The sequence below is a fragment of the Podarcis pityusensis genome (genome assembly GCF_964106645.2).
Source record: "Podarcis pityusensis genome assembly, chromosome: 10".
Classification (NCBI taxonomy): Eukaryota; Metazoa; Chordata; class Lepidosauria; order Squamata; family Lacertidae; genus Podarcis; species Podarcis pityusensis.
This window is the reverse complement of record NC_138035.1, coordinates 56,253,756-56,262,139: the sequence shown is the minus strand read 5'-3', so window position 1 is coordinate 56,262,139 and position 8,384 is coordinate 56,253,756. Positions and strand designations below refer to the sequence as shown.

The window sequence follows — 8,384 nt, the reverse complement described above, 5'->3', positions numbered from 1 at the left end:
TTTGGATCTTTCCACCTGGAAGCCAATTTTCCTGTCCAATTTAAATACCTCCATTATTTGGTAATAATGAAGCCAGTCTCGCACTTTGTTTTTTAGTTTTTCAAAACTCTGCAATTTCAGTCTATCTCCGTCTTGTTCCAAAATTTCCCAATATTTCGGCCACTTGACCTCCATATTGACCTTTTTCAAGGCTTTCGCTTCCATTGGTGATAGCCACCTTGGGGTTTTATTTTCTAACAAATCCTTATATCTTATCCAAACATTAAACAGCGCTTTCCTGACAATGTGGTTTTTAAATGCTTTATGTGCTTTGACCTTATCATACCATAAATATGCATGCCATCCAAATACATTATTAAGACCTTCTAGATCCAAAATGTAAGTGTTTTCAAGAAGTAGCCATTCTTTCAACCAGCAAAAGGCTGCTGATTCATAGTACAGTTTAAGGTCTGGCAGGGCAAATCCACCTCTTTCCTTTGCATCCGTTAATATTTTAAATTTTATTCTGGGTTTCTTGCCCTGCCAGACAAATTTAGAAATATCTTTCTGCCACCTCTTGAAACAATCCATTTTGTCCACAATCTGCAAAGTTTGAAACAAAAATAACATTCTGGGCAATACATTCATTTTTATCGCAGCAATACGGCCTAGCAGTGAAAGCTTCAAATTTGACCAAATTTCTAAATCTTTTTTCACTTCTGACCAACATTTTTCATAATTATCTTTAAATAAATTCCCATTTTTTGCTGTCATGTTAATCCCCAAGTATTTAACTTTCTTAACCACTGTTAAACCTGTCTCATTCTGAAACCTCTCTCTTTCAAACGGTGTTAAATTTTTCTCTAAAACCTTGGTTTTTGACTTGTTCAATTTAAATCCTGCCACTTGACCAAATTCTTGAATCAGTTCTAAAACCCTTTTTGTACTAGATTCTGGCTCCTGTAACGTCAATACTAAGTCATCTGCAAATGCTCTCAATTTATAGTGTTTAGTTCCGACCTGTATACCTTTAACCATCTGGTCCCTTCTAATCATATTCAGCAGAACCTCCAGGACCGAAATAAAAAGAAGTGGGGAAATTGGGCAACCTTGTCGTGTCCCTTTTTCAATTTTCAGTTCTTCCGTCACAACGTTATTTACAATTAGTTTAGCCTTTTGTTCTGAATAAATTGCACTTATACCATTCTCAAAACCTTGGCCTACCCCCATACCCTGAAGATTCTTCTTCATAAAATTCCAAGAAATATTGTCAAAGGCTTTCTCCGCGTCTACAAATATCAACACTGCTTTAGTGTTTATATTCACTTCTAATTTCTCCAAAATATCAATTATATTCCTCAAATTATCAGACAAATGTCTTCCTGGGAGAAAGCCCGCTTGGTCTTTATGAATCTCTTCCAACAGCACTTTTTTAAATCTCTTCACCAAAATATCTGCAAAAATTTTGTAATCCACATTAAGTAATGATATAGGGCGGTAGTTCTTAAGTTGTGTCTTTTCAATCTCTGTTTTTGGTACAAGTGTAATATATGCTTCTTTCCACGACTCTGGTGCCCTCTTCCCCTCCATAATTTCGTTGCAGACCTCTTTCAAAGGTTGAATTAACCATTCTTTTAAAGATCTGTAGTATCTAGAGGTCAAACCGTCTGGTCCTGGAGATTTACCAAATTGCATATTTTGAATGGCACCTTCTAATTCCTGTTCAGTTATTCTGTCATTCAAAATTAGTCTCTTTTCTTGAGATATTTTTTGTAGTCCATTTGTTTTCAAAAATTGGTCTAAATCTGTTTCTTTCACTGGCCCTTGAGTATATAGTCTTTTAAAATACTTCTGGAAACAACTTCTAATCTCCGCAGGGTTCTGTATATTCCTTCCTTCCACTTCTAAATTCGTAATCGTATTTAGTTTTTGTCTCTTTTTCATTTGCCATGCCAACAATTTACCACATTTATTGGCCGATTCAAAAGTCTTTTGTCTCATTTGTTTAATTTTCCATTCTATTTCCTGATTCATTATTTTCATATATTGTACTTGATATAACTTTAACTCTCTCAGAATCTCTTGAGATTTGGGATTTACTCTCAGTCTTTTTTCACATTCATTCATTTTGTTCATAATTTTATCCTTCTTTTCATTTTGAGTTCTTTTCTTTATCGCATTCTGTTGTATTAAGAACCCTCTCATAACAGCTTTACTTGCGTCCCAGATTACTCTTTTCTCCACGTTGGAACTAAGATTTATCTCAAAGTAATCTCTTAGAGTTTTTTGGGCCTTCTTAAGAAATTCTTCATCTCTAAATAAGGTGTCATTCATCTTCCATCTGAAGGAGCCAGTTGGTGTTAGTCTCATTTCCATCTTAACAGCATTATGGTCGGAGCAAATTTTCGGGCAGATTTCCACCTTTCTTGTCTTTGGTGCCATTCCTCTAGTTATCCAAATTTGGTCAATTCTTGTCCAAGTCATTTTGGCTTCAGAAAAGAAAGTTCCCTCTTTTGCCAAGGGGTTTCTAATTCTCCAAATATCCACTAAGTCCAAGTTGTCTGTCATGTCAAAAAAGGTTTTCGGTAGTCTACCATCTTTGGTGACTACCTGTCTTTGTGCCTTGTCCATATAAGTAGATACCACTCCATTCATATCTCCCATCAAAATCATGTTATATTCCATATGGTCCATCAAGGTCTCATGCAACTTCTTAAAAAAATCAGATTTCCCATCATTTGGTGCGTAGGGTCAATGGTCCTTTTGGTCCAACATGGTTCATCTAGTCTCACAGTGGCCAGTCATATGTTTTGGGAAAACCTGCAAGCAGGATATGAGAGCAACAGTACTCTGCCCACTAGTGATTCCAGCAACTGGTATTCAGAAGCACAGTGCCTCTGAAAGTGGATGTAACATTACCCATTATTACAGACGGTTATCCAAAAAATCAGATTGGAAAGTAAATAATTTGAGGTTGAATCCTGACAAGACAGAAGTACTGTTTTTGGGGGACAGGAGGCGGGCGGGTGTGGAAGACTCCCTGGTCCTGAATGGGGTAACTGTGCCCCTGAAGGACCAGGTGCAGCCTGGGAGTCAGTCTGGAATCACAGCTGTCCATGGAGGCACAGGTCCATTCTGTGTCCAGGGCAGCTTTTTATCAGCTCCATCTGGTACGCAGGCTGAGACCCTATCTGCCTGCGGACTTGTCTCGCCAGAGTGGTACATGCTCTGGTTATCTCTCTCTTGGACTACTGCAATGCAATCTATGTGGGGCTACCTTTGAAGGTGACCCGGAAACTACAACTAATCCAGAAGGCGGCAGCTAGACTGGTGACTGGGAGCGGCCGCCGAGACCATATAACACCGGTCTTGAAAGACCTATACTGGCTCCCAGTACGTTTCCGAGCACAATTCAAAGTGTTGGTGCTGACCTTTAAAGCCCGAAACGGCCTCGGTCCAGTATACCTGAAGGAGCGTCTCCACCTCCATCGTTCTGCCCGGACACTGAGGTCCAGCGCCGAGGGCCTTCTGGCGGTTCCCTCGCTGCGAGAAGCCAAGTTACAGGGAACCAGGCAGAGGGCCTTCTTGGTAGTGGCACCTGCCCTGTGGAACGCCCTCCCACCAGATGTCAAAGAGAAAAATAACTACCAAACTTTTAGAAGACATCTAAAAGCAGCCCTGTTGAGGGAAGCTTTTAATGTTTAATAGGTTATTGTATTTTAGTGTTTTGTTGGAAGCCGCCCAGAGTGGCTGGGGAAACTCAGCCAGATGGGCGGGGTATAAATAATAAATTATTATTATATTATTATTATCCCGTGGATTTATAGTTCAGCTGAGCCCTATAAATCCAGGGTGATGTCTTTAGATATCTACAAAACATTTCCTCTTTTCTACAGATGCGACTTCTGAGTTGTTGTTGTTTAATTCCTCGTGAAGCACATGTAGTGACCGATGTCTCATCATACATCAAATTCTTTTGGTGAGTACTCCATTAAAATGGCTTGATCCATTCTCATGATTAATTGTGGCGCTCAAGATTGTCATTCGCAGCATGTTATGCAAGAGTCAAACTGTATTACAGAGCTCAACGTTTTGGATCTCTTGGGTCTTATTTCTCTAATCACAGAAATTGTGATATACCCTCTCCCAGGTTCTCGCAAGTTGAGCTCTGGTGGCCAGTTTGCACAATTACTTAACGGTACAATCTGATTCCCTGTTGCCTAGGATCTCTTGGAGCGCAACAGCACTTACTTCTAAGCAAAGATGTGTAGAATCAGGCTTCAAGCCAGCAACCTCTTAGATTGCTGTAAGTGATCCAAGAGTTAAGTCCAAAGTTCAATTGAGTTAAAAAGCTAGAGGCTTATATCTGTCAACACAGGCTTTGGCCCTTAACTTTGCACTGCAAGAATGTTCTCTGGAATACTCAGAGCAGCGAAATGTGCTTGGGTAATTTAGGGCAAGAAGCACAACTCAGTCCACACACTGTTTTTAAATTATTTTTTAAAATATTGATTGAAAATATAACAAAAGGAAATAATATAAAATAAAAACATTGCATGCTGGCATTAAACAATAATAATACTCTATCAATACTAATTAAAACGTATAGATTAATCATAGCTGGAATGTAATAAGTCATTGCACCCAAAACAGGAGATGGAAACAGAGGTTCCATAGGAAGGGAAGGTTGTTGCACATAATTCAGCTTAGCTTGCTTCCACACAAGCTGTTTTCTTTTATGCTTTTTGATGTATTCATCTAGTTAATGCTGTTGTAATGAGGTTGTTGTCAACGTAGGAGGTGGGGTAGTCTAGGAGAGCCTGCTTATACCTTCCTGTGCACAACTTCTGCACAACAGTATGCCTCTGCTGGTCTAGCTAGTTACAAACAGGCTTCTGGTCTGCAGACGATGGCAGATGGTTGGTGCCTACTGGGATTGGGAGGCAAGGAGGTCAACAGTAGGTGAAACCAGAGCCCATGACAGGCAGATCCAACTAATTCTGGTTTTGTCCCCCTCCTCCTTCTTGCTAAGTTCTACATGAGAGCAACCATGTCATTCTGTCGAATGTATAAACTTATAGTTGTTTTAGTCTTGATTTCTTAATGTTATTATATGACTTGGTATGTTCAGCTTTTAAATGGCTCGGGCATTGTAACTGTGATGTTTTGTGCTTTAACTGTGATTTTTTAAAAATTGCTGTTGATTAAATATATTGTTTGAAAGCCACTTTGGAATTCACTTAAATGGAAAGTTGCAGGGAAGTGCAATAAATCCAATCATAAATCAACTCAGAGCCAGCGAATGAAACTTTTGAGTGTAGGAAATTTCCAAAATTATTGCTGCTTGTTGCAAGAATGAAAGGCCTTTCCAGATAACTAGCACTTGCAGAGTGTGTGGAAGTCATTTATTACGATTAGGATTATCATCATCATCATCATCCTCAAAGCAAGGTGTATTTCATTTAAGTTTCAGCTATTACATGCCTGTTTTCAATTAAGTTGGTCAACGATCCCTAATGCCACAAATAAGATCTAACGAGGTCTGAATTGGAGTTTTCCTGCTATATGTACACTAAATCAAGGGACATGGTTCATAGGATCTTTCTGTGTTGGGTGAAGCCTGCAACAATCTCTTGCAGTATCAAATCCTTTCCCTTGACAATACAAATCTTTGAAATCTCTTTGAACTTGATCCTCCCCAGATTTCGATCATACATGTTGCTTTGATGCAATAGGGAAAATTGGAGAGTCTTTAAATATGTAGCTTATTTGGTATGTAGATCTGTATATTCACACATTCAGCCATTGTGTTTTGTATTTTGACGTCCTGGACTTTAAAAAAAGAGGAAGACATTCTGACTTAAGATTTACTCTAGGCATGATCCACCCTTTCAAAATGTATGTAGACAATGAGTACAGTGCAGTTTCCTCAAATCTACCATAAGCAGCTGTGCTTGCTTAGAATCTAAACAGAAAATTTAAGGTTTTTAAAAAATAAAAAACAGGCTGTTTATTTATATACTCCAAATATTAAGAAATTTATACATTCTATAACTTTGACAAAGGTTTTGGATTGTCATTTGTGACGTTAATTATATTAGACTTGAATTTGGAGTACTGTCATATCCAAAGAAGGTCCCTCTGCAGGAACATGTAATTCCTGCCTCCTTATATCCAATTGTACAATTGGCCGACATGGGTGTATGGGTGTGTGTGTTTCCTTTGTACGTTCTGTCTTCCCTTTTTGCTGCTAAGGAATTTTCATAAAATCCATTCGATAAACCCACCAGGAACGCTGCTTTCTTTGGTTCACAGGGCTGGCCCAATACATTTTGCTGCCTGAGGCAGAGCAGCAAACAGGGCTGGTTCTAGAATAAATAGCAGCACCCAGGGCAAGGCGTGCCTTTTGTAGGGACCAAAACAGTTAAATCGTTGGGTTAAGTTGTCTTTGAAGAAAGATTGCTCGATGGAAAGAAAACAATGCCATATTTGACGTGACTGAAAGGGATAAGCAAGCTGTGTTATGGATAAGAAAACAATTTGGAAACATCGGGAGATGGAAAATGCAACAATTCATTCTGTAGAAGCCTCAAAGAGATTAAGCACTTAAGCATAGCTAATAGTATAAAATAGGGTAGCAACAAAGGGGACTAACTGTGTGTGTCAAAAGGTATAATGGGGGTAATTGGTTTGCTTCGTATTTGTTCTTGTTTTTATTATTTATTTTGTGTTTTTTTACCTTGTGAACCGTCCTGAGATCTAGGGGTGAAGGGCAGTATGCAAATTTAATTAGTAATAATAATAATTAAAAATTAGAATTAAAATAATTAAATGTTAATTAATTAATTAAAATTAAAATAATTAAAAAACGGCATTTCCATGTGCTGCTCTGGTTCACCAGAAATGGCTTAGTCATGCTGGCCACATGACCCAGAAGCTGTACGCCGGCTCCCTCAGCCAATAAAGCGAGATGAGCATCACAACCCCAGAGTCAGCCACAACTGGACCTAATGGTCAGGGGTCCCTTTACCTTTTTAATAATAATAATAAATTGCTAGTTGATTAGTGATACTGAAATGATGCTTTATGACTGTGTTGAACTAACATAATGAAGGCGGATGTATTTGATGATATTATGTTGCTTTATCTATGCTTGTATTGCATTTGAATCCTTCGTAATAAATGTTATAAATGTTAATACTGACCTGCTAAAGTTAGAACCCACCTTCTCAGTAGCACCTTTAGAAATAATCCAGCAGTTATTCCATTCATCCGTTCACCCAACGATTCTCAACTCACTTGGCCAAAGGTGAGTAATGGACGCTGCAGTTGTACGCATGATTGGAAACTTTGGTCATGCCAGAGTTCCTGCTTATGCGCATGTAGACCTTACATAAGTACAGATCAAGCTGTAGCAGGCCTCCAAGTCTTAACATAAAGAAACTAAACAATGCTTACGAAGTCACCATATATTTCATAATTGCTACCTGTTTTTCCTCATTAGTTTTGCTTGCCTCTTTGCTGCTCCACATAATTTAATAATATCCTATAAATCACCCCGTCATTAGTACAAATAGAAGGGCTTTAATTCTCCTGAGGAAATTATTCAGTTTCCTACTGGGACTAATCTGAAAGAAGGTATTAATAGAGAGAACCAATGTTCATCTAATTTCCCTTGCTGTTAATTAATACATGAAGGAGAGCTTTATTTCCTAGTGTAGATTTTCTTCAAACTAGATTTCAGAAATCATAATCTTTAATTTTGTGATGGAATGTCTTAATGCTTACGTAATTTGTGGCATTATAAGAGAAAGAAGCTAATCTGCTTCGGCTAATTTTATCTAAATAGCAGTTTTTTTAAAAGTGCACTTAAAGGGCTCTTTTCGTTGCGACCTTTTGAGACAGACGTCTCATTCCTTCCTTCCCCTCGCTTCATCCTTCCATACTGCTTGTTCCAGGTGCTCTGCTTTGAATGGCTGGATCCAGCAACAACAACAAATGGGAAGGAAAAGCTGCTTATAAAAGACTGTCTTTACTTAATTGACTTGAACCACTGTATGCAGTCAGGGACGCGGGTGGCGCTGTGGGTTAAACCACAGAGCCTAGGACTTGCTGATCAGAAGGTTGGTGGTTCAAATCCCTGTGATGGGGTGAGCTCCCATTGCTCGGTCCCTGCTCCTGCCAACCTAGCAGTTCAAAAGCACAAAGTTCAAGTAGATAAATAGGTACTGCTCCAGTGGGAAGGTAAACAGCATTTCTATGCACTGCTCTGGTTCGCCAGAAGCAGCTTAGTCATGCTGGCCACATGACCTGGAAGCTGTACGCCGGCTCCCTCGGCCAATAAAGCAAGATGAGCGCTGCAACCCCAGAGTCAGTCATGACTGGACCTAATGGTCGGGGTCCCT

At 39.1% G+C, this 8,384-nt stretch overlaps 1 long non-coding RNA gene across 1 annotated transcript; it reads right to left on the bottom strand.

Moving 5' to 3' along the window:
• Positions 1-5,362: 5,362 nt before the first annotated feature.
• LOC308486762 lies at positions 5,363-8,350 on the bottom strand. Its single transcript, XR_013991280.1, has 2 exons — positions 7,205-8,350; positions 5,363-5,811 (listed from the first exon to the last, which is right to left on the bottom strand). It is a non-coding gene; the product is annotated as an uncharacterized lncRNA (long non-coding RNA).
• Positions 8,351-8,384: the final 34 nt, after the last annotated feature.